The sequence below is a fragment of the Mesocricetus auratus genome, unplaced genomic scaffold (assembly GCF_017639785.1).
Source record: "Mesocricetus auratus isolate SY011 unplaced genomic scaffold, BCM_Maur_2.0 Super-Scaffold_100022, whole genome shotgun sequence".
NCBI lineage: Eukaryota > Metazoa > Chordata > Mammalia > Rodentia > Cricetidae > Mesocricetus > Mesocricetus auratus.
In genome coordinates this window covers 21696511-21723508 of record NW_024429203.1, presented here as the reverse complement: position 1 = coordinate 21723508, position 26998 = coordinate 21696511, and the positions used below count along the sequence as shown (strand labels likewise).

Genomic DNA, 26998 nt, shown 5'->3' with positions numbered 1-26998 from the left:
TGGTCTTGCCTCTCAGGCTGCAGCCTGGTGGGAATTCTGTTTCCACAGGCACTGGCTCTGTCACTGCCACTAAAGGTAGCTTTAACTAAATCTCTATTGATGTATTTATAAATCAGACTCAAGAGTCAAAGGCTGGGGTGAAAACTTGCTAGCTCAGAGAGGTTGAGTAGCACCTACTTTCTCTTCTTGTGGATGTCTCCTAAAGAGCACCCTTCTGTTCCATAGAACAAAAAAAGTCACACCACTCCAAATCCCTCCCTGTTCCTTCTGGTTCGTCTTTCTCTTCCAGATGCCCTGTAATCCTCTATGATTACTTTCTGCTAACTAGTTGCCAACTCAGCCTCCTGATCCAAGGTTAATTTTATTTAACACAAATGCAGACTTGGGGCCCACAGTGTGATCAAATATCCCCCAACATCTCCCCTTTTTTATGTGAAGAAAAAGGAAAGGTTTTAACTCTAACACAGTAAAACTATATACAAAAAGAACAATGATCAGATATTGTCTAAATAAAAAGGAAAAGTTTTAACACTAACAGCAAAACTATATACAATAAGAACAATTATCAAGTAAGGATTATATTCACAATGTCCAGTTCATTTGTATTTGGCAAATTCAGAGAAACTACCAACCCAAAACTAACTTTTCAGACCTTCAAACAATTTTCTTAGATGAACAATTTAAGCTTTTGTGTCTCTCAACCTTATATACTTTATACCTCTTTTGTGAGTTTCTTTTCTGAATTTGGTAACAAGGAAAACTAACTATAACTATGTATTTTTCAACCCCACCATGGACCAGAGAAGGATATAATATTACCTGAGTAAACAGGAACTGCAGAGTAACAACTTCTAAAATTATAGAAATGACAGAAACAGCTGGCTTCCTGGACAATCACCCAAGGTTCCTCTGCAACTTTGAGGCATCTATCTTCTGCCTATAGACCTAGAATATCTGACAGACTTTTCTGTGAAGTAGGAAGTTTGAAGAATTGTCCTACCTTGTCTTGGCAAAGTTTGCCAGTCATCTTTTGTGTCTTTCTCGTCCAATTTCAACAGCATATTGTCAGCAGTCAAGGCAAAGAAAGTTTCTTGCCCAGTGGCTAACTTAGCCACAACAAAAAGCAAACCCAATATGGAGGTTCTTCAATGCCCATCATCCCTTTTTGAAGTAAATTGGTGCTGCCAGGAGCAGACCTGTCTCACTGCCATGAAAAACCTTAGGTTATTGAAACATCTTAAATACCATATTCTGTAAGTTTCTGAAGTGTTTGAACACCATCTATCTACCTAAAACATATCTCTATTTAACCTTAAAACATACCTAACATAACTATAACTTTGATTATAATAGATTAGCTATTAACCTGTATTTCTTAATTCTATATTACATTTTAAAATGAGCTGCATAGATACAGCAGATCTCAGAGAGGTTAAAGGACCAGTCTATTCAGTATTATCCAGAGTACACTTAATTCCTAGTTACCTGCTTCAGACTCAAGTCGAAAATCATGTACAAGATGCTAGATGAAGTCTGTTTCTAGAATTAGTTAGTACTCTACAAAGCAATTAATATCACGATAGATATATATGTGTATATTTATATATACATACATATATATCTTATACATTTATAGATAATATATTTTAAGAAAGGTTTTAAAGAATCAAAGCCAAAGGATTATGAAGATAGTGACAATAGAATAGTCCCTTAGTTTTGATTTTCTTCTGTTCCATATCTGGTGGCTCTTTTGACATGAGACATTTGGATTTTCCTTTAACAAGCATGCTTGGGTTTAGAGAGGGAGAGAGCCATGTTTCAACTTTGAATTTTTTTCTTGTTTCTTTGAGACAGGGTTTCTTTGTGTAGCCCTTGCTGTCCTGCAACTCACTCTGTAGACCAGGCTGGCCTCAAACTCAGAGATCCACTTGCCTCTGCCTCCTGGGATTAAAGGTGTGCCATCCCCGCCCGACTCTCAGGTTTGAATTTTAATTAAGTTGGAACCACAAAAAGACCATTTGCCTTTATATTTGTAGAGAGCAATAGTAACAGATATTTGGGAAAGTTTATGAAATTTTATGCTGTTGGAAATGTGCTATACTATTAGGCCAGTTTTACTCTTTTCCCTGGGACATTTTTCTCTGCGTGATTTGTCTTTCTTCAATGATTCATTTATCCAGTGGTCTTCAAATTCCTTAGTTGGATGCTTTTATTGTCCTGGAAAGACAAAAACAAAAACAAAAACAAAAAAAACCCAAAAATCTCTAACTCTAACTTTTGGGAATTCCTTTTTTGTCAGGTTATGTTTGTTAAGACAAAATGTTTATTTATTTTTGGCAACAGAAAAAGCATTCTTTTATAATAAAAATATTTTCATATGTGATCAAATGAAAGGTATTTGTTAGTTTTAGAATTTAGTTTAGATTGAGTAGCCACACTGTTTAATGAACAGTCCTAATCCAGAGGTCTCTCCTGTTTGAATCCAGTCTTTATCAATCTTGATGGTAGCCATAGCTTTTCTTCTCCTGTGGAAACAAAAGGAAAACCTCTTCTCCAATATAGCACTTATCCTGGTTTCCATTCTGAGGTCAACACATCTTTAAAATATATAGGCTGATTTAATTCAGTAGTTTTTTTTTTTTTTCTATTACCTAGTGTCTCTCTGCAGCTATTGTTCCTTTTCTGTTAGCATTTAAAAAAACTTAAAGTCATTAAAACACTACATAATCTATTTCTGGGGGTCTTTATTGCCCTTTCTGTTTATTCAGAATATCTTTTTTGTTTTTGTTTCTGTTTTCTGAGGCATGGTTTCTCTGTGTAGCTTTGGAGACTGTCCTGGAACTAGCTAGCTCTTGTAGACCAGACTGACCTTGAACTCACAGAGAACCACCTGCCCCCCCTTCCCCGTGCTGGGATTAAAGGCATGTGCCACTACTGCTTAGCTCTCAGAATATCTTTTAAAGTGTGATTAAATCTTTCTATAACTGCTTGTCCTATAGGAGTGTGTGGTATACCTGTAAAATCCTTTTTGTTGTAATGCAAAAAGCTTTCATTTTACTAGAGACATATGCTGGAGCATTGTGTGTCTTAATTTGTACAGGTATCCTCATAATGGCCATGACTTCCAATAAATGTGTAATCAGCCTTTTCAGAACTTAAAACAGTTGCCCATTGACATCCTGACTGTGTTTATGGAATTGTGTACATACTTTAAATTTCCAAACTCTGCATAATGAAACACATCCATTTGCCAAATTTCATTTGAGTACCTTTTGGGTTACTGCCTATAGGTAATGGAGTTTGATTATACAAAGAATGAATAGAACAGTTCCTTATAATTTCCTTGGCTTATTGCAAATTATTAGAAAAATCATGGGTTAATTCTGAGGTTGGAGGAATATTGATCTGTGTTTTCCATTGCTGCAACAAATCATGTCCCCATAAATTCATTGCTGTGTTATGCACATATGGCTTTAATTTTCTTCTCTGTCCTTCTGGCCCTATACACTTGACCCTTATCTGAGATAACGTTCCAGTCCCTAGAAGCTGAACATTACCTCCTGAAGAGGCCAATCTGAATGCCAAACTTTTACCTGTGTCAAACCCTCAATTTCCTCTTATTTGTATTTTATAGCTTTGCACTTTGATCATTTATAGAAGTTTGCCAAAATGCTTGTTTTATGGTTTCTCTTGAAAATTGTGTTTTAGCTACTGAAGCTGTTCTGTCATCTAGACCAGTATGGCTTTTAAAAACAGGTATTAAGTCTTTTAATTGCTCTGTGGAGGAGTTTCCCCAATGCTGACAAGGAATGATTGAACCAAATTTGACATGGGGGCCTATGAGAGGCCTACTAAAATGTGTCCTGATGGCAAAGAATCACCTTGCCTGTCCCATGTTGATCTTCAATCTTTAGTCTAATGCCAGCCTTTGCCACACCTTCTGCATAATCCTGAAGGCTGGGGCCTTCTGTTTGGATTATCTCTAGAAAAAAAAAATTGTTTCTAGGAAAACCTTGCCTGCAATTATCTTTTCAGATAACTTTGATTTTTCTTATTTTTAGAAATCACCACTCTTATACAGGTATCATCATAAGTGTAAAATCCCATATTTGACATATTTTGGATCCATTCATCTATGGGTGCTGATCTTGCTTTTAAAAGTCTAATCACCCTTTTGCATTCTGAATTAGCATTTTCAAAAGCCGAAGATTCAGTTAATATTTGTGTAACTTCTGGGTCTGATATTATTCTATTTACAGCTAAAATCAATCTTTGTTAAAAAAAAGTTAGTGAACGCTTCTTTTGGGCCTTGTATAAGTTTAGCAAATGACTCAGCCCTCTTTCTGATTCTTCAGCCTGTCCCAAGCATTCAAAGTTACTGAATGTCTTAGAACCAAGATGTGATCAAGTATAGACTGTCTTTGCAAATCAGCAAATTTATCCTCAATGAGAAGTTAGGCTTGGGAAATTTCATTACCTCTAGCCCTACCTCATTCTCAGCTCCCTCTCTCTATCATGTTTTGCACTGTAGCTGAGGACCAGTTTCCATTATTGCTGTAGCTAAATCTTTCTAGTCTTATAGAATAATTCTGTCCTTATTTGCTTATGAAATTAACATCTGCTTCACAAAGGGTGAATGCATACCAAGTGAAATGACTACTTCCTTAAATCTCTTTAAATCTAACATTTCTACAGGATTCCAATTAACTTCTGCATAGCCTTGGGTACCTATCATTTGGTGGTGGTTCTTATATGGTAATTGGATAAGCTAAGGTTGGTGTTCTAATAACCTTAGGCTGCTCCACTTCTGTTTCATAATGCAATGGGATGGTAGGCTCTACTCTAAATTCTTCTGTCTGTGCCTGAGTATTTAAAAAAATACTCAGTCTTTCTAAAATTTGTATCTTATCAATAGTAAGTCTTTGTAAGGCTTGTATCTTATTAGTCAAATTGGCACAGTTATGTTATTCAAGCCACCTTTTTTCTTTTTTTTTAAATTTTGAGTCAGGGTTTCTCTGTGTAGCTTTGTAGACCATGCTGGTATCAAACGCACAGAGATCCACCTGCCTCTGCCTCTGCCTCTGCCTCTTGAGTGGATTAAAGGCATGTGCCACCACTGCCTGGCTCTCAAATCATTTTTTAAAGGATAAAATATTAATTACCAAACTGATGGTAATTATAATCAACATTTTGTCAATCCTAGCTAAGTCACTTATCCCCTCATAATTTTCAATTTTCAAACTATTCATAGTGGCACCATGCAGTTTCTAGTACCTTCCATTGTCGTCTTCGCTCTCCTAAGGGACTTCCCAGGTATCTCATCAAATCTGCTGACTTTTCAGTTTGTCTGTGGTATTGGTGGTGAACTCAAGCCCCTCTCCCAATTTCTAAGTGTGAGTCTGCTTCCAGAGTCCAGCGGCAGTTGACTGTTGTGAGTACTTGCACATAGAGGCCCAGCATTATAAAATGAAGCATGCATAGTGTTTTTAATAGCAAATATGCAGACACACTACAAATAAAGGTGCTAGAATACAAATCTTTCAAGTTTGTGCTTTAGTGATAGAACATGTATGTACAATGGCCAGCGCATGCGCGCACACACACACACACACACACACACACACACAATCACATTATTATGGTGAAGTTAATGCAAGTATAATTATGAGGGTTAATAAAGCCATTGTGGCTAAGTCCCCTCTTTGGGAGATGCTATGGAAAAAAAAGATTTAAGATTTTGTTACATTGGTGAGTGTATCTTCTTATTTGTAATGAAGAAACTTAGTTTCTTCTATTAAATGATTGTTTTTTAATTTTAGACTGGTCTAAAATTTTTGTTTTTCCTGCCTTCATGTCCTGGGTGCTTGACTCTAAGTTTGACCACAAAACCTGGCCATGTATGCTAAATTCTTTGTTTTTTATTACATTTATTTATATGGTGTGTGTCTGTGTGTCTTGTGTGTGCACATGACAAAATAGGTGTGGTCAGAGAACAGTTTTCTCAGGAATTGATTCTTCTACCATGGGGGGCCATGGGATCAAACTCAGGTCATCAGGCTTGATGGCAAGTGTCTTTACTCACTGAGTCATCTCTCTGGCGCCGACACTAAATTCTCATACAAAATTTGGTCATTGTATTTCAGGATACTGATAATGGAGACAGTGTCTGTTAATAGTGCTTCATGGATGAGTGTCTCTACGATTTAGAGTGACTGTCATTGATAACTGAGGGAATAACATCAAGTGAAACTTTCAGTTGTGTGGCTGTTCCCTCTGGGTTGGACATGATTGTTGATTGCTCTCTTGAATCAGCACCTGTGGTCACATGCACGGGGCCCTCACCAGATGTGGCCTATTAACATTACTTTGTGATTAATTGCTGGCAGTTGTAGTTTATACTGCCACTGATACCAGGATTGTAAATTGAAATTTAATCTGGTATATATGTAGTCATACCCTGTGTCAAAAAGTGATAAATAATTCCTGTGGAGGGAGGGAGAGGCTCGCCTCACCCCCCCTTCATCTTATGTAAGAAGTAAACAGTTGACTAGTGTGGAACTACTGATAGTACAGCTGTCCCCGGGTCACCCAGGGCACTTCTGGTGACTGCCTTTGAGTCTTCCTGTAAGTAACCCCAGTAATCACTGGTTCACCAACCTGGACTTGGATGGAACCCTTCTCTGGTCCTGTCCATACCTAGTCTATCTGGGGTGAATAGTCTCCCTAAGAAAAGTCATGCATCACCCATTCTTTGGGAAAACTAAGCTGATGTTCCAGTGACGATTTAACTTGGATTAAAACCTAGAGCTAGTTCTTAGTCACTTTTCCTGTAGTCTGACTAAGCAAATTAAAGAAGGAATGATTTATTTTGGTTTACAGTTTAGGGTACAGCCCATCATGAAATGGACTGTAGTCTATCTCTTCCCACCTCAGTAAACCTAATGAAGATAACCTTGTTGCAGACATGCTAGCAGACCTACCTCCCAGGTGATTCTAGATCCTGCCAAGTAGACTGTTGAGATTCACTATGGAAGCAGCAATAACTTCCAGTATTGGAAGTATTGAACTTTTTGGTGAATCCCTTGACTCCAATAAAACTTTTAAATGGGTAATAACTCCAGGATAACAGCTAACATGGTGAAACACCTTCTAGTTAAAAAAAAAAAAAAGGAATCCCTAGCCATCTTGATTTAACTGATGGACATTAACACTGTCATTGAGTTTGAGCAGAGCTAGGTGTTCTCTGATTTGGTCAGATCATGTTTTCTCTTGTATTCAGGGACCAGGATATTTGTATCTTCAGATGATGCTCTGTCTTCACCATGGACATCAAATTGTAACTATTTCCTGCTTTAGCACATGTTATCAGTACTGGTTCAGTACAAAATAGAAAACTGTTTCTGATAGACAGTTTCAAAGATTTATTGCATTTGAAATATTTATTTTTTCCACCCTGAGACAGGGTTTTTGTGTAGCCCTGGCTGTCCTGGAACTCCCTCTGTATATTAGGTGGGCCTTAAACTTGGAGATCTACCTTACCTGTCTCTGCCTCTCGAGTGCTGGGATTAAAGGTGTACACCACTACCACCCTCATTTATGTTAAAAATAAATTATTTGTTTATGAGTCAAGATCTTGCTATGTAATTCTGGCTGGTATGGAATGCACTGCATAGACCAAACTGGCTTCACACTGGTTATCCTCCTGCCTTAGCCTCTTTAGTGCACCACAATACTTGGCTGAAATTTACCTTTTAGACAGTTAAAACACAGATGCTCCAATTTGTAGGGCCTCCCTTCACATTTTATAGAAATCAAACAAGATTTCCTGTCCTGTAGACCTGGGTTTAGATCCCAGTCCTACTGCTTGTTATGTTGAGTGACTTGGAAAAAGTTATCTTTTATCCTATTATCCTCAGTATTTTCTATAAAATGTCAGTTCAAGAGACTACACACACACACACACACACACACACACACACACACACACACACGCGTGCGCGCACACACACACACACACACACACACAATTAAATTGCTAAATCGTAGCTTGTTGAGTTTTGTTGAGCTCTATTGGAGAGAACCATTCCTAGATTTAGATATAAATACAGACCAGGAAAATAGGAAAATGATTTGGGATGAATCTGGTCTCAAACAGTCTTTTAATAGAAGTACTTGGATGGGTTAGTTTTGGTTTTGCTTGTTTGTGGTGGCACAATCTTGTTCTGATCAGGCTGTTGTGGAACTTGCTATGTAACCTAGGCAGACTTTAGGCCCACTTCCGATTCATTGTAATCTTTTTTCAGCCTTCAGAGTGCTGGGATCATAGGTGTGCCACCGAAGTAGTTTCTTAAATTACAGCAATACTTGAAAGTCACCACTGCCTAAAATTTCAGACATGCTTAAAATCAGGAAAGCAGAGTGAATCTGTTAGCCACTCTAGTGATAAAACGCATTGTGGCCTTTCCCAATGATCCATGCAGTGCAAAGTCACAGGTTTACCTCTTTGCTCTGATTTTCTAGCAGCAACCACCATTCAGTTGCTGTACATGATGAATTGTGTACAACTTGAAATTTAATTTGGCAACATGTATTCCCTCCTCCATTTATGAGTAACCGATTGCATTTAGTCATACACATTTGTGACTCATGTTGCTGTCATAGCTCTATTTAAATCCACCACACAATATACATACTTTGCACTTTTGAATTTCTAAACTGTTGACTACCAATTATTAGCTTAGAATGATACATTAATACTTTGATTCCATGCACCAGTTCTTTTCAGAGGAAGAGACGTAGGAGATTGACATTTCACCTGTAATTTTCCAGTAGAGATTTAAGAAGTGAGAGAAGACAATTCAAATAAATGTCCCCAGAACAACCCAGTGTTCCTGTCCTACTCATGGGTAGCCACTGTGTCTCAGGTTAGAAGCAGACTCATCTGCTCCTCCTGGAGACTGTGAACATTCTTCAGCAGCTAGTTTCACTTTGAACTGACCAGCAAACACTAAAGAGTGAACTGTTGCTGTAATCCTTGGGAGTCTTGAGATTGACGTCAGCACACAGTGCAGCTGTCTAAGCAGTCAGAAGAGTATTTCTAACATCCCGTTAGGTCACCGCTGGCCCTTTGCTTTTTTCTTTCTTCTCAGACATTGTGTAGAGAGCTTTGTAGTGGCTCTCATTACTTTAGCTTGCACAGTGCTTCATCTCTCCCCTTGACTTCCCTTTCTTTTTCTGCACAAGTCATTGTGATGAGAACTTTGATTTCTAAAAAGTTATTTTTTAGAGATTTACAGACTGAGACACTAAAGATGATAATGGATAGCCCATAAGTGTACTCATGTTCCTTAACTATATTAACATGTCATATTAGTATGGCACATGTGTAACATTAATAAATCAACATTGACATTATTAGCTAAGTTCATAGCTTATTCAGATTTTCTAGGTTTTTTCTTTTCTTTTTGGTGGTGGTGGTGGTTTAAAATGCTCAGGATAGCATTTTAAATTTAGTCCTCCTGTCTTCGTTGTGAGAGACTTTTTTTTTTTGATGGTCTTGGAATTTCTCAGGAGCCCTGGATAGAGATATTTTAGGGTTTGTATAGTGCTTTCCTTATGGTAGACTGGAGTTACCTGTAGGGCTGAGTAAGGCTGTAGTGTGGTTCAGGGGTGGAGGTGTTAATATAACATGTCAGAGGCAGGGTAAGAGTTCAGGCTACATAGTGAGTTCTAGGCCAACTTGAGCCACTTAATTACCTCCTTTGTCCCCTCCCCACAACAAGCACATAGACACAGATGCATACACGGGTGCACCTGTGAGTGCTGGCACATACACATACCTTCATATTTACAGAGATGCAGAAGCCATTCTGGGTGTGCCAATTTCTTGTTGCTAGAATAAGAGAATGGAAACCATTTAAAGAAGGGAAGATAGATTTGATTCACACTTTCGGAGGTTTTGGGCCTTGATTGGCTTGTTCCATTGCTATGAGCCTGTGCTGAGAACAACATCATGGTGGCATGAGGGTGTGACAGAGCAGACTGCTCACCTCCAGGTAACTGGGATGGATACTTATAAGTATGGGGGAGAGCCTAGAGAGACATCCTTCAGTGGTACACCCCAGCTCCCCCAGTCAGAATTGTTAACCTGCAATCTGTATGACATAGCATTTCCAACTAGAATGCAATATTTACATATAATTTTCTTTATTATTAGCTGTAAAATTCCAGGTCATAATGCTAATTTTCAAAAGTTAGGTCAGCCTCTGTAATTTTTAAATTTATTTTGATACTGGGGATTGAACCTAGGACCTTGTGATGCTAGGTGAGCACACTGCCTTGCAACTATATTTTTATTGTTTGAAATGTTTTTTTACTCTTTGGTTCTTTTGGAGGGGCCCATCACTCCCAGCTTCCAAATAAATCACATGGAGTCTTATTACTACTTATGAATGCCTGACCTTAGCTTGGCTTATTTCTTGCCAGCTTTTCTTATCTTTAAATTATCCTGTCTACCTTTTGCCTCTGGGCTTTTCCTGTTCTCTTAATTCTGTAAATCTTACTCTTACTCCATGGATTGCTGTGTAGCTGGATGGCTGGGTGTCTGGCCCCTGATGTCCTCCTCTCCTTGTTCTCTCGTTCCACGTCCTAGGTTCTACTATTTATACCTTCTGTCTGCCAGCCCCGCCTATCCTTGCTCCTGCCTTGCTATTGGCCATTAGCTCTTTATTAGGACCACCAGGTGTTTTAAACAGGCACAGTAATGAAGCTTCATAGAATTAAACAAATGGAGCAAAAAACAAAAGTAGCACATCTTAAAATAATATTCTACCATGTGTTCTCTGTAATTTTGCTTTATACTTTTCATTTTTGAGACAGGGTCTCAATGAGTTGCCCAGGTTGATTTAAAACTCTATCTGTAGTGCATGCAGTTCTTGAGTTTATGATCCTCCTATCTTATCTCTGAGCATCGGAATCATGGCCTGTGCTGTGGAGCCTAGCTAGTGAGATTGCTTCTGCTGTTGTTTTGTTAACACTTGATGATGTGTGTTTCTGTGGGTTTGGATAGATGCACAGATGATGTGTCCACTGTTATAATGTCACACAGGATAGGTTCTGCACTGCAAATATTCTTCTGTGGACTCCCTTTATAGTCACCTACACTCTTCTCATGTCCTAGCAACCAGGAATCTGCTTTCACACTATACTTTCACACTTTTCAGAGTCTGATATGATATGAATGGAACAATGCAATGCTTAGATTTACATTTGGTTTCTTTGACGTGGTAAAATACATTTTAGATTCATCTATGATTCATGAATTAATTGTTCATTCTTTAAAATTGTTGAATGGAACCCGGAGGTGGTGGTGCACGCCTTTAATCCCAGCACTTGGGAGGCAGAGGCAGGCAGATCTCTGTGAGTTCGAGAGCAGCCTGGTCTTCAAGAGCTAGTTCCAGGACAGCCTCCAAAGCCACAGAGAAACCCTGTCTCCAAAAACCAAACCAAAAAAAAAAAAAAAATTGTTGAATGGTCTTCCTTTGTGTGGATTGAATCATAGTTTGTTTTTCTATTCCTCCACTGGTAATTATGAATAAATTTTCTCTAAATGTTTATGGGCAGCTATTTTTGCTATTTTTTACATTTATTAGTATGTACCAACACACATACAGATACACATGTGTCATGTTGTGCACAGAGGAAACCTTGCTGGATCACTTCTCTCTTTTTACCCGAGGATCAAACTCAGCTTCTCAGGTGTGGTGACCAAGCACCTCTACCCACTGAGTCATCTCCCTGGTCCCCAAGGGCAGTTACTTATGTGTATGTATGTTAAGTGTATGCATACCATATTACACAGAGGTCAGGGGACAGCTTGTGGGAGTTGGTTTTCTCCTACCTCGTGCACCCAGAGGCTCAGTCTCAGGAACCTTTATCCACTGAGCCATCTGACTGGCCTCAGTTCCTTTTTATATATGTCCTGGTTATTTGGATTTTCAAGGAAGTTGAGAAAATTACGTACTTTCTTTGGATTCTGAATTATGTACTTCTTTCTGGACACTGCGTTTTGAAAGAAAGGGTGGTTTCCATCCATAAAGTCAGTAAGAGACACTGTTGGGGGAAAGCCAAGTTTGGCCAGGAAATTGAAGTATGTTCTGTGAGGAAGCCGAGCTTACTGAGGTATTTGGTTTGCTATAGGAAAGGGGAGCTGTAGAGATTTTGATCAAAAAAGAGAAGCATTTTGATTAATAGATGGCTAAAATTGTTCCTAGTGACCTATGATGAAAACTGCTAAGATAGGAAATTAACTGGCTTCAAGTTCCCATTGACAGATGATGCTGTGGAACTGCTTCAGCACTGTAGACCTATGAAGACCTAGATAGAAGGGGTGCTTCATGACTTTTAGGGCAGATGAGATTGGTGGGAAAGTGCTAAGGCTGGCCAGGGAGTCCCCAGGACCAGGTAGAGGAAGTTTAATAGGACTAACAGCAGGCAGTCATCTAGTTTGACTGGTTTCTTTTGTTGATTGAGGATAATTTCTTTCATCGCTTAACTGTTAACTTGTTAAGTGCATAGAAACTATAAGCTTAATACATCTGTAGTTTAATACTTAAGAGTATTAAAAGTTATTATCTTGTTTTGAAGAGCTACTATATATATACACACATATGCATAAAGACTATAGATAATATACATTTATAAACTACATTTGCCAAGGTGTGGGTTTCTTGTAATTTGATTCTTAGATCATTGTTTTTCTGAGGTTCTTTATAAATTCAAAGGACCTTGTGTTCTAATTTATGTAGGTAAAATGTTTTGGGAGTTGATCTAAGAGATATTTTATATGTTTTGTAATAGCAGTGTAGCTTTCATTTACTACTGATATACTGGTTCTAGAAGTTATGTGCATGCAAATGGTCAGGTTGTGTTGATGCTTCAGAACAGGAAAGTAGAGGCAGATAATGCCTAGTGTGCTTTCATTAGGGAAGTGCTGGACACATTACTGTGTTAACAAAATCAAATTGCTTCTAGGAATTAGAATGGATGAATGTGTCTCTTACCCTTTTCATTCCACTGCAAGTGGCAAGGGTGCTAGTTAACTGTGTGCCAGACATAGTGCCTCGGGCATAGTTGGAGACCTGGGAAGATTTACAGTAATCAAACACAAACAGACAGAATAGCATGAAGAAATTTCAGTCCTCCCAGACTAGCTTACAGACTTAATAAGACTTATTGGGGCAGAAAATATTTTTCTTTCTTCCCTTCTCAATTTTTTATCTGGTTTCTCCTCCACTCCCACCTCCTTTCTGCTCAGATTCTCTTTGTGGATGTTATATTGCTAACAAAGGGAGTCTTTTTGTTTTTTTGTTTGTTTGGTTTTTAATCCTAGCTTGGTTTATTTGGTTTATTAGGAAAAAGAACAGAAATGACAACAGAATACATATATAAAAGACTCCATTTGTGGTACTGTTTTCAGGAAATTATTCATTTAAAAATTCTGTATTGAGAAAGATTTTTTTGTGGTTCTATAATTAGATCTTGTACACATCTTTGTGATTTTATGGGAGCTCTTGGCTTGCTGTTTTAAAAACAGTTAGCTGAGCTAACTTGCTCTCTCTGTCATCTATACGCATTGTATGGTATAATGCAGGGGGATGTGCATGAATGCTGTTCTCTGCCTTTCCATTAGCTGTGCAGTGTTGAGCTTTAGATGATGATGGCAAATGATTGGGGGTAGAGAAGAGGTGGGGTTTCTTCTTATCTTCCCTCTTGTGGTCAGTAAAATCACTGACAAATGCCTCTCCAAGGCTGTGGAATGTATGGATAAAAGAAAGCCTAGGATTGCTAGGGGAGTGGCGTTAGGTGAAGATCTGACTCTCCTGTGCTCCATGGAAACAAGAAACACGCCTTTTGAGCTTCTGCTTGCCTGCTGATTTGTCCGGTTATCCAGGTAATCTATGGCAGTCTTTGTTTTCTCTGTAGTGAAAGTAAGAAGGCAAAATGGTAGAAAAATAGCTCCAGTAAAGGGGATATATACCTATAACAGGAATGGAATGAGCAAGGGAAAGACTATTTGTACATCCTTATTATTTCTTATAATAGCATTTTTAAATTTTTTTGTCTCCTTGCTTTAAAAAGCACAACTTGACCTAAAAAAAGAAAATTCCCAGTTTTGAAAAGCCATGCCTTAATGGCTTAGCTTGAGAACAAAGGTTTTAACATCCAGCATGCAGGGATATCTTTATTCAGAGGACTGGAAGCATCACCCTTGTATTACCTTAGTAGAAATGAGCTGGTGTAATGGCTCTTGAATCTTAGCTAGGGGTGTTGAATTATTCTGTGAATTGTGATTTAATCATCTTGAATTTTTCTGATGGTTGTTTCCTTTCAATACCCAGGGGACTATGAATGGGGTATGGGGGCAGGGATTCATCTTTCAGTGGGGGAGGGGAGTGTTTTTACAGAGTAATTTTTGTGACTCTTATTTCAGTTTTTTTTCCTCATAAATTGAAATCTATAGTTATTTGGAAAAGGTGCTAGGCATAACACTAGGAACTCTTGTATCAATTTTAGTTATTTTATCCTTTGTTCAGTTTGTGTCATTTTTGCTTGTGTAAGCTAAAATGTTGATTATAACTAAAGCTGCTGCTGAATTGCAGTGATGGCATTAGGATTACATTCTGCCTTTCCCTCTCCAGTACTGCTGTGAGTGCTGGAGCAGAGGCCTGTATGTGAAAAAATAGAAGTGGAGTGAAATGTTTTGTCTTTTTTTTTTAAGGGTCTTACTGGTACTTGAATCCAGGACCTCTTGCATGCTAGGCAAGAAGCATTTTACCACTGAGCTATATCCCCAACCCAGGTCTTCTTTCTTCTGAAAGTGTTGGTCATGTTGGAAATTACATATTTTTTTTGTAGACAAAAAGCCCTATGGCTATAATTTATAACACTGAAGTGTTTTTTTACTGCAGATTTCTTTATAAACAACAGATTAAGCTCACACTTTGGAACATATTGTAAAGTTTTTTAATTCATTTGCTGATCTTTTTCAAAGTGAGATGAGTTCCCACTTGTTACATTTTGGAGAATGACCCCTCAGAAGTATTAGCAAATTTGCTCATTGGGCATTTACATCATACCTTGAACTTTAAATATGCACAAAGTTTAAACTGAATGGGAGATATAAGAAACTCATGTAGATGATGAACCATTTTGGTAGCATTATATAATAAGCATTGCTTATGTATTTATATAATGACATGTAGGTGTTTTTCATTAAATGCTAGGTTTTTCATTTACTACTAAAGTTACCCTCATCTCTTTTAAGCCATACTTTATGCACAGTAATAGTCTATCTCTCATCTTTTTAAAATTTATTCTTTTTATAGATGAGAAATTTTATATTTTAAGAAATAAGTTAGCAACTATGAAATGAGTAGTTACCACATTGGTAACCATGAAATAATGAAGTAAATGCCAGCCAGACTGTAAAAGATCTTTTCACTTTTTTCATCTGAGCAGAATAAAATATTTTCTGGAAATGATTGACATCTCAGAAAAGGAGTAACTAAGAGATATGGATTGTAGGCTGCCAAAAACTGAATGGTTGGAGCCATCCTGTATTGATGTAGGGTAAGGACTGGACTCAGACTTAATGCTCTGCTCTGATTTATACACACTCCTCGTGTGGCTTACTGAGGCAGCCTGTTTAGGGTTTCCATTACTGTTATATTTAGCTTCCTTACTGAGCCTACATAGCCACTACTTTATGGTGTGAGGGGACATCTAGAATGTGTATAACCTTCTAACTTACTCCATAGAATATTCATTTATTAAGACCATTATTGCCTATTAGTTGTCTTTTCTCTTTCTTCCACATAGGGCCTATTTTATTGCCTGGCTACACATTGTTTGCTGTTTTAAATGAATTTTCTGAGTGGGTGAATGAAGGAAGAACAAACTTATATAGTATATAGCTAGAATAAATAACCCAGCCCCAAACACCAAAAAATTCTCTTGGGGCCGACATTATTCATCTGACTATCATAATGATCCTCTAAGGGATTCATATGTTTAAAAATCTTAAAGTTACAAAACAAGTTTATTTAGGTAGTCTTAAATTGCTGCAATTTCCCATGCAAAATTATGAATAGTTTAAAATTATAACAATGTTTATGGACAATAGGTTCACAATTGCTTAATTTTTTGGTGTGTATATAGTATATATGTGTGAATAATTGTGTGGTGGGTACACATGCATGTACCTGTGTTTAGTGTGGAAGTCAAAGGTATACTTAGGTGTCTCCTGCAGTCTTTTGGTCTGTGTGTCTGTGTGATGTGTCCATGAGTGTGGGTGCATATGGAGGTCAGAGCTTGGTGTTGGGGATCTTGCTGAATTGCTTTTCACCACATGTATTGAGGCGTGTGAACCCAGTGCTCATTTACTCAGCTAGTCAGCCTCTTGATCAAGATTCCAGGTGGGACACCACACCCACCCAGCATTACATGGGTGCTGCAGATCTGAATCTTATCCTCACACTTGAGTGGCAAGAACTATACTTGCTGAGCCATTTTCACGGCCCTACTCTTCACTTGTCTTTTGAGATAGGATGTTTCTGTACTGATTTTAGATTGGCTGCTCAGCAGGCCCTGGAACCAGCCTGATTCTGCCCATGCTCCTGACTGCCCCTCTCCCCAACACTAGGGTCAGAGCAGTGCCTCACTTTGTTTGGCTTTTAAAATTAAGTTAATTTTAATTAATTAGTTTAATTATTTTTGTGTGGGTGCTGGGGGTCTGAACTTAGGCCTTTATGCTTGCATGTCATGTACTTTACTGACTGAACCATTTTTCCAGCCAAGAAATGTTTATTTTTTATTTCTTTTTAAAGATTTATTTATTTTAATTTTATGTGTATTAGTGTTTTGCCTGCATATGTGTGTGTGTGTGTGTGTGTGTGTGTGTGTGTGTGTGTGTGTGTGTGTGTGTGCGTGCGCGTGCACCATGGGCATGTAGTGCTCAGGAAGGTCAGAAGAGAGCATAGGGACTGGAGTTACAGATGGTTGTGAGCCAGCATGTGGGTCCTGGGAACTGAACCTGGATACTTTCCAAGATCAACAAGTGTTCTTAATTGCTGAGCCATCTCTCCAGCCCTGTAGTGTTTATTTTTAAGAAAGTATCACATGTTTTGCATCTGGTCTTGAACTTAGGGAGTTCTTTTTCCTTAGCATCCTAAATGCTGGATTTTAGGGGTGTACCATTGCACCTGGATTTATGGATAGTATTGTTTCATTTAAGCATCAGTTTTGGTTTTAGAATCTAAAAGCTTTATTGACTGTAACTGGTGTATAATAAAGCTTTAAATGGTCCTATGTATGTATATATATGTATGTATGTGTGTGTATGTGCATACACACATTTGCATGCCTGTACACATTGCTCTGGATGCAGAAATCAACTTTGTGTTCTATTTCTTGGAAGCCCTCCACCCTGTGTTTTAAGACAGGACCTCTTACTAGAATATGGGGCTTGCCAATTAGGCCCGACTGGCTGGTTAGCAAGCCCTATGGATCCACCTGTCGTTTCCTTCCAAGTACTGGGATTCCAAGGACAACCTATCATGCTTGGCTTTTTATATGGATTTGGGGACCGAACTCAGAGCCATAGTCTAATGTGGCAAGCACTTAAATGACTGAACTCTCTCTTCAGCCCTAAGCTGCTTATGTTTAAATTGTACATCTGATCTGGAAAACTATCATTACAATCAAGAAAATAAATAAGCTGATGGGTTAGCTCTAGCTGATAAACCTAGCACTCAGGAGGCTAAGGAAGGAAGATCATGGATTCAAGACCAGCCTGGGCTCCATAATAAATTTGAGGCCAGTCTGAGCTATATAGTGAAACCCTGTCTCGTAAAAATGGAAGATAAATAATAAAGATAACCATCACTGCAAAAGTTTTTTGGTGCTTTTTTTAAAAAATGTAATTCTTCCCTCTATGCTTTCCACCTATCCTAGTTCTTACTGATCTATTTCATGACACAATGGATTTATTTATATGTGTTTTCATATTTACACATAGTCTCATACTTTTGTGATATGTTTTGTTTGGCCAGTTTATTCCTATGTAATGATTTTGAGTTTTGTCTATGTTGTACCTCAATAGTTCATTTCTTTTTCTTGCTGAGTAATATATAATATATGGGTATGTACTACATTTTTTTCTCATTCAACTACTGATGAACATAGTGTTTTCAAGTCTTAGACTTAAGTTTGCTTTTGACATTCTTGCATGTCTTTGTATGGACTAAAGTTTTCATTTCTTCTTGGTACATACTCAGGAGTAGACTACTTGGCTGGTGTGGCTGCCTTTTGAGAAAATGTTTCTGAATTAAATGTGCTATGCCCCACTCTGGCCAGCAGTATCCCAACTGCTTCATAGCAGCATTTGTGATCCTTGGAATTGGCAGTCTTTCATTTTAGTCACTGTGGTGGGCCTGCAGTTGGTATGCTGTATATTTTTGTATTTCATCCAATGACTACTAATATTGGATATTCTTTCATGTGTTTATTTACCACCCACATACCTTTTGTGAATTGTCTTTTCAAATATTGATTTTAATTGAGTCTTCTTAGCATTGAGTTCATTATAGATTCTTAATGGAAGCCATTATTAGACATAATTTGGAATGTTTTCTCCCACCTTGTTTTATATCCTTTATTATTAAGATAGCTCATCACTTTCTTTCATAGATTATGTATTTTCATTGTATCTGAGAAGGTGTGTGTGTGTGTGTGTGTGTGTGTCTTTGTATGTATGCATGCGCACATGCACATAGTCTGCCAGCCAGCCAGCCGTCTTGTATTTTGAGACAGGGTCTCTCAGTGCATCTTCAGGCTACTGAGCTACCAGATTGCTTGCTTCCATCCTTTAGTTCTGGAGTTACAGATGTGCTACTATGCCTGTCTTTTACATGTGCAATGAGAGTCTGAACTCAGGTCCTCATGCTTGCTCAGCAAGCAGCACTGTATCCATTAAGCCGTCCCTTCAGCCTCCAATTTTAGTATTTCTTGTGCTATGCAATAGATGTTATATAGGTCTGAATTCAAATGTATTTAAGAATATGAGTTAATAAAATCTGGGAGCAGAGAGAAGCAATGCCTTTTTTTTGAGGTAGCAACCATTAAGAAAAGATCTCAGAAATTATGTTGGTGATTATGGTGTCTCATATTGAGCAGTATGTAAGACACCACTTTCTAGGGGAAGTCCCTGAGTTCCCGAGACCCCGAAGGTCACTAGGGCTTATCAATTCACCTGAGGTTAGAGATAAGAAGAACCTTATTCACACTTATGTGTCATGTTTGGTGTTGGGATGATTCCCTCTCTGAGTGCAATGGAAAACCATTGAAGAAATTTTAATGGGAGGGTCACAAGACTTGTGGTTTGAAAGTCTGTGGCTGCTTAACAGGAAAGGAACTGGAAGACCTGCATTATTGCAGGTGCCAGGCTTGGCAGAGTGAGCACTCTAACCTAGCAATGGAGAAGGCCAGAAGTAGATGAATTCAAGGTATTCATTAGAGGTGAGACATTTGAATGTGATGGAATATACAAACTCCATAAGTACAGAGACATTTTGGTATTGTGTACTTCTGACTCTGTAAGTTCTGGTATACAGTACATGTTCAGGAATGGGTATCCGATACATGGATATAGTTATGGGGCAGAGGGAAATTGTGAATGTCATTAATGATTTCCAGATTTCTAATTTAAAAACAATTATATGCATGTGTTTAGTGTACATGTATGTATGTGCACTGTATGTGTGCCTGGTGCCTTTGGAAGCCAGAAGATGGTGTCTGATCCCTTGGAATTATAGATGATTGTAAGCTGTACTCTGGATGCTGAGAATTGAATCTGGGACCTTTGCAAGAGCAGCCATTGAAGCCATCTCTTCAGCTTGCTTCTAGATTCTGTAGAGTGTCTGTGTGCATCGAAGTCTATTTGTTAATACAGAAAAGCAATTTTGTGGGGATCAGAGTAGGTCTGTTGAACTTTAGATGCCAATGGTAATTCTAAACTAATATGCTTAGAACACTAATGGTTGGAATTCTGAAGATAGATGTATCGACCTGCCCATGTCTAGTGTCTATTCTCACATTACACAAACATTTATTGAGTACTTTTCCTGTCTAGCACTTTGCTAAGATGTAGCAGTGAGCCCTAGGCTGTGGCCTTAGAGCTTACATTCTAGTGAGGTAAATGTTATGTGTGTGGGTGGGGGCAGCCATGCCACAATGTGCATGTGGAGGACAGAGGACAACTTGTGGGAATTGGTTATTCCTTCTACCGTGTAGGTTTTGGGACTGAACTCAGGTCATCATGCTTGATGCCAAGCTCTTTACCCTCTTAATCATCTCTCTGGCCCCATATCCTCCTTAAAAAGAGAAATGCATTTGTTTAGTGTTAACTGTGTGCAGAAGTGTGAGTGTGAAGTTAAGATAATTCTTTATGGAGGAAGTACTTGTGTTTTGCTGGATAGAGTAGAAATGACTTTTGTCAGAGATAATCAGATCTATGTTGTTTGGTGCAGTGTCTGCCTACCTTCCTTTTATCCTCTATGTGGAGTTATTTTAGTTTTCTATTGTAAGGATTTTAATTTTAAGTAGGTCAGTCATGTGTCGTCGAACCCCCCCCCCCCATTAGAAGGGCTTCTGAGTGCTTACTCTTTAAAGATTTCTTATTTCTCACTGGGAGTAGTGACACACACACCTGTAATTTCAGCACTCAGGGGTTAATTAAGCTGGAGGATCACAGGCTCTAGGCCAGCCAAGGTTGCCTAAGACTGTCTCAAAGAACAAACGGCTTTCTTAAATCTCTCTCAAATTACATTGTGAGAAAAGAAAAGTTGAAGAAATTTACATTGGATTTTTGGCATACGATTTTTTATTGTGGAGCAGTATTGAGGTTAACTTAATCTTTCCTAGCTACACATGACTGTTTGGATTTTTTTTTCTTTTCTTTCTTTTGTCTAGATGCTTATGCAGTTTATTTTAGAATTGAAAGTCAAATGTGGCATTGTAAACTGAGTGTAGCGATACCTACCTGACTCTAGTTCCTAGTTTCTAGACACTGTTGTAGAAAGATTGTCAGGAGTGTGAGGTTAGGATGGGTTACATAGCAAAATCTTGTCAAAACAAACTTTTTTTGTTTTTTTTTTTTTGAGAGTCTGTGTAACCCTGGCTGTCCTAGAACACACTGGCCTCATGCTCACAGAGATCAGCATGCCTCTGCCTACTGAGTGCTGGAATTAAAGATAGTGTGCCTCCACTGCCTGGCAAAACAGACTTTTTTTTTTTTTTTTGGTTTTACGAGTCAGGGTTTCTCTGTATTGTTTTGGAGGCTGTCGGTCCAGCCTGGTCTCGAACTCACAGAAATCCGCCTGCCTCTGCCTCCTGAGTGCTGGGATTAAAGGCGTGCGCCACCACCGCCCGGCCAAAACAGACACTCTTAAATCTTTATAAGTTAGCAGCACTTGGAGTTGGCAGTATTAATTGTTTGTAACTGTTTCTTAGGCACACTATTTCATATTTTTTAGAATTTTTCTCTAGTGTGTTAATTTTTAAGAATATATATTTTACTTATTTAGTTTTGAAGGAGAAGACATACATGCGTGGAAGTCAGAGGGCAACTAGTTCACCTACCTACCATGTGAGTCCTGGGTATTGAACGTGGGTCTTCAGTATTGGTAGTAAGTGCCCTTCCCTGCTGAGCCCTCTTGTTATCTGTTAGTATATTTTTGACTTAAAAAAAAAATCCCTGTTAAGGGGATGGAAAGATGGCCTACCAGTAAAGAGTACTCCTTCTTCTTGCAAAGACCTGGGTTTGGTTTCCAGCACCCACATGGTGGTTTATAACCATCTGTAACTCCAATTCCAGGGGATCTGATGCCCTCTTCATCATGTCCTCCAGGCACACATGTGTTTCACATATGTATATGCAGGCACAACACTCATACATACAAATAAACCTAAAAATTTGGAGCAATTCTTGTTAAGCACAGTGGCAAAAAATAAAAACCTTGGGGATGGAGAGTTGACTGGGGGCTAAGAGCACTTGATGCTCTTGCAGAGGACCCAGGTTCAATTCTCAGAACCCACTTGGTTTCTCTGTAACTCCAGTTCTGGGTATCTGATGGCCTCTTTTGGCCTCTATGGCCACCCAGCATGCATGTGGTGCACAGATACAATGCATGCAGAACATCCATGTATATAAAATAAAATAAGATGAAAGTAAATACATTTAAAAAGAGTCTAGAGCTGTAAGTCCTAAGTTTACATGTCAGCTTCTGTGCTTATTGCTGGACTATAGGCAAGCGCCTTAATCTTCCTGTGCAGTATTTTCTTCAGCCATAAAAAATATATAATAGTACTGTTTGCTGAAAGTCAATGTGGTAATGTGTATAATGAAGCTAAGTGGTTACTGGCATGTACTAAGCAGTGTTAGCTGCTATTATTAGCATTTTCATTTTTCTGTCATTGTTCAAATAACAGCATTTGAGGTCATTGTTTTCTGTGTTGTGATTGGTGACAATTACTTTGTTTTTTTACATCTCTGTTTTTTCGCCTCCAGCAGCATCCTAAATCTTGGACTGTGCCAATTCTGAATCTCTGCAATAGACTCTCCTATTCACATACTTCTCCTACATGCCTGGGTATCACCTTCTAAATCAAGGGAGAGTTGGATCTGCATTTCAAGTCTATCCTTATGCTTAGGCAATCTGATTCAAGTTTATGGTCTACCGAGACTTCTTTGGTCTAGATCTCAAATCTAACAGATGTGGCAAAGTACATAACTCCCGTTAGTGACTGGAGATTATAATCATGTCCTTTCTTGAAAGATGAGTCTTTGCTTTTTAGTGCTGAGGAACACTACTGTGGTGAAATTGCTTTTGCTTTCTTCCATCTTTATCTGGAATTGAATACATGTTTAGAAACAAGCAGTTGCTGTTCAGGTGGCAATGTGATCTTTTAGATATACTGCTGGTAAGTTGCCCACATGGCAAATCAATATTATCTTCACTGAGCTTTTAGGATTGGAAGATGCAGGATATCTCTTGTAGTCTATATTTTCTTTGAAACTATGGAAAATTATGTGAATACCTTTTAGTCTAAATATCAGAGAGAGAGAGAGAGAGAGAGAGAGAGAGAGAGAGAGAGAGAGAGAGAGAGAGAGAGAGAGAGAGAGAGAGAGAGAGAGAGAGAGAGAAAGAGAGAGAGAGAGAGAGAGAGAGAGAGAGAGAGAGAGAGAGAGAGAGAGAGAGAGAGAGAGAGAGAGAGAGAGAGAGAGAGAGAGAGAGAGAGAGAGAGAGAGAGAGAGAGAGAAGAGAGAGAGAGAGAGAGAGAGAGAGAGAGAGAGAGAGAGAGAGAGAGAGAGAGAGAGAGAGAGAGAGAGAATTTTTTTCTGGGAAGAATTAAGAAACCTTTGTTCTGATTATGACTCTTAGAATCTGAGTTTCAGCACCAATGGAAATTAAATTGAGCTTCCATGATCATAAGTTTCGGCAGTCACAATCTCCAGCCTCCTAGGGTAGAGTTGTATCCCCCCACTAGTTTTATCTAGCAGGGTCTTCCTGGCTTTGGCAGTGGAGCAGTACAAAGGCCACATTGAGCATAGCTACTGGAGAAACGGTTTTCCTTCTCTGGCCTGTAAATGCTGTTCTGTCTCTGAAAAGCCCTGACATCAGCTCTTGGAAAAATCCAAATAACTTGTCTTGGAAGAGGGCAGAAAGAAACACTTGCCTGAGCAGTGACTAATGGCTGTGCTATAGTTCCAAGTTACCAGACATCTCTCAGTAGTTTTATACTTGAAAATATCTATTTAAAAAAAGTCATATCTTTGAGTGTGGTGTCGTGTCATTCCCCCCCACCCCCATTGCTAATTTCTTCTTAATTCTTCTTGAATAACAGTCTACCTTCAGTGTAGACGAAGCTGGACCTATTGACTCACCTGTGATCCAAGCACTTGGGAAGTTTAGGCAGGAGGATCACCATGCTTTGTGGCTTTCTTGGGATACATAGTGTTCTAGACCAGCCTGAGCTATACAGTGGAATGCTGTCTCAAAGAATCCAAAAAGGTAATGCAGTTCTTTCTTGGGGGGAGGAGCGCTAGGGAAAACATCAACATTGTAAACTTTGTGTGCTTCCTTTCTACCTGCTTAGGTGTTGATATTTGGGGTGAAATACACTGTTACTCTAAGCATAAACTACATTTTACTTTTTTAATGGTCTATTTATGGAATGTGAAGGTTTGTCATTGTTTTCAATATTGTAAAGACCAGAGAAACAGATGTCTTTTATTTTATTAGTTAATAAAAATAATTTATTATTGTTTAATTTTTATATGATGTTTTTATTTATTATTTAGAATTCCATACATGTATATAATGTATTTTGAGCATATCCACCCCCATTTCCCTGTTTAATTTTTCAGGACAGAGTCTTGCTGTGCAGCCCTAGGCTGGCATTGGACTTCAGGCAATCTTGTATCTTTAGCTTCTTGATTGCTAGGTTATGGGTGGTTGCCACCATCCTTAACTAGAATGTTCTTTTAAGCTTTCTAGTTGTCCTACATTATGAATAACTTTTAAAATAATTTTATTCCTTTTTTTCTTCCTTCCTTTTTTTTTTTTTTTTTTCTTTTTTCCAAGACAGGGTTTCTCTGTGTAGACTTGGGTCTTGTCCTGGAACTTGCTCTGCAGACCAGGCTAACCTTGAACTCACAGACGTTTAATCCCAGCACTCAGGAGGTAGAGGTGGGTGACTCTCGAGTTTGAGGCCAGCCTGCTTGGTCCTCAGAGCAAGTTCCGAGGACAGCCAGAACTATTACACAGAGAAACTGTCTCAGCCCCCGCCCCTCCCCAAAGAAACACATCTTAAAAATAAAGATATTTTTAATTTTGAAGTAAAAGCACACTATGATAACACTAATAAAAAGCTGAAGTGACTATATTGATACCATTATAAAGTAGATTTATGAACATAGAATATTACTAGTGATAAAGAAGCCCCTCTCCCCCATATGTTTAGGTGATTCTAGTGACATGTGTGCTTGTGCATATGGGAGATAAAAGGTCAACCCAGTGCATCTTTCCTCATGTGCCATCTACTTTGTCTTTCGAGACCAGGTCTCTTACTTGCCTGGAGCTAGCCCAGTAGTCTGGGTTACTAGTTGTAAATCCCAGGAAACTGCCTTTCTCTGCCATCCCCAGTGTTGGGATTATTAGTGTCACCATGCTTGGCTTTTCATCCAGGTCCTCATGCTTTTGTGGTAAGCAGTTTACTGATGCACTACTACCTCCCTGCTTCCTGTTCCTCTGATTTTTTTCTTTCTTTTTCTTTTAATGAGATAGAGTCTCATGTAACCAAAGTTAGTCTTGAATTCCTCCTGATCCTCCTGCTTTTGTCTTCTGAGTATTGGCATTACTGATGTGACTACTATTTTGGATTTAAGAAAACCATTTCATAATGATAAAAGCATCAATTTAAAAAGAATATAGCCCAGTTAAGTATTACTCACCTGTAATCTTAGTTAATGGGATGCTGAGTTCAGACTGGGTGACTTAGACAGACTGTCTCAAAATTTTAAAATTAAATTAAAAGAACAGAGGCATATTTCAGTGGCAGAATGCCTACTTAGCTTGTAAAGCTTTGTAAAATTCTCAGGACCTTATAAAAACAAAGGCAAAGAAAAAATGCTCCCTCCATTTCTAAGCATTTATACATCAATAAAAGAGCTTCAAAATTCATGAGAAATTACAAATTCAATGGCAAACATACAGATCCACAGTCATTGTTATGATAATGATTTCAGCATTCTATCAATAATTGGTCAGAGTAAACTCAGTGAGGGTATAGGATACTTACTGCTATTGGCCAATTTATTTACTTGCATTTTTTTGTTAACTTTTTTTCTGTCTTGTACATGCATGTGGAGCACTTATGATGATAGAATGTATTTCAGTCTATAAGTACAGTAAAGTGAATGGGATGCAAGTCATAGAGTATGCTATCTGATCACTGTCAAATAAGGTAGAAATTAGTAAAAGAAAGGTCCCAACTCGCCAAATATTTGGAGATTAAACAACATAATTCTAAATAACTCCTGGGTCAAAGAAAAGGGAATTGAGAAGGTATTTTGTATTGAAGAAAAAAGTAAATACAACACACCAGAATTTGGAGGATTATGTTGAAGCATAACTTAAAATTTCATGAACATTAAAGATGTATTAGAAAAGAAGAAACTTCTGAAACCATTAGCATCAACTTCCATACTAAGAAATTAGAAAAAAACTAGAAAAAGAAGAGCAAACCAAAATCAAAGTGAGCAGAGAAGAATAGTAAAGATTGGATCAGGGGTGAAGGAGAACACAGTTTAACAACATAGTAGTAATCCAGAAGTGGGATCTGAGATTACTAAATGTTACCTTTAGGTCCTTAACTTGACTCGCTGCTAGATGATCAGGAATACAGGAGAGACAAGACAAGCATTACCAATACCAGGGACGAAACGTACATCACTACAGGTTGTACAGCTATTTAAAGGACCTTAAGAACATTAGGAATAGCTTCATGCTGGGAAATTCAATTAAAATGAAATATGGTTTAGGCTTTATGTATATAATATGAAAGCATGTAGCAATTATCTTACATAAAAAGGTGGGAAACATCTATATTTTTTTATTCGTGGCTCACAAGGCTTGAGTAGGAAAATGTTCTTGTATTTTCAAATGTGCTAAGGAGACTGAAGTACTCTGTACTGCCAGAAACAAAATATTCAAAATGCAGAAGGGAGAGGTATGTCAGAGTGCCAACTTGAAAGAGCTCTTAGTGGCTTAAGCTAAAACAGCATGAACATAGAAATAAATATTACAGTATCAGATTTGATCTCAGAGTATAAAATAAACATACAGAGTCCACACTGATAGATGGGAAAACACAGAAGCAC

General features: G+C 38.3%; 1 protein-coding gene across 3 annotated transcripts in view; it reads left to right on the top strand.

The window, feature by feature from the left end:
- Positions 1 to 26998, top strand: part of Arhgef12 (Rho guanine nucleotide exchange factor 12) — a 132839-nt gene that overhangs the window by 21209 nt on the left and 84632 nt on the right. The window contains exon 1 of one of the 3 annotated variants that reach the window (XM_040729856.1): positions 13652 to 13951. The exons of the other annotated variants lie outside the window; for them this stretch is intronic. The gene's annotated coding sequence lies outside the window, so the exon portion shown is untranslated. Of the gene's footprint in view, positions 1 to 13651; positions 13952 to 26998 lie in introns of those variants that run through there. 3 annotated transcript variants of the gene reach the window in all.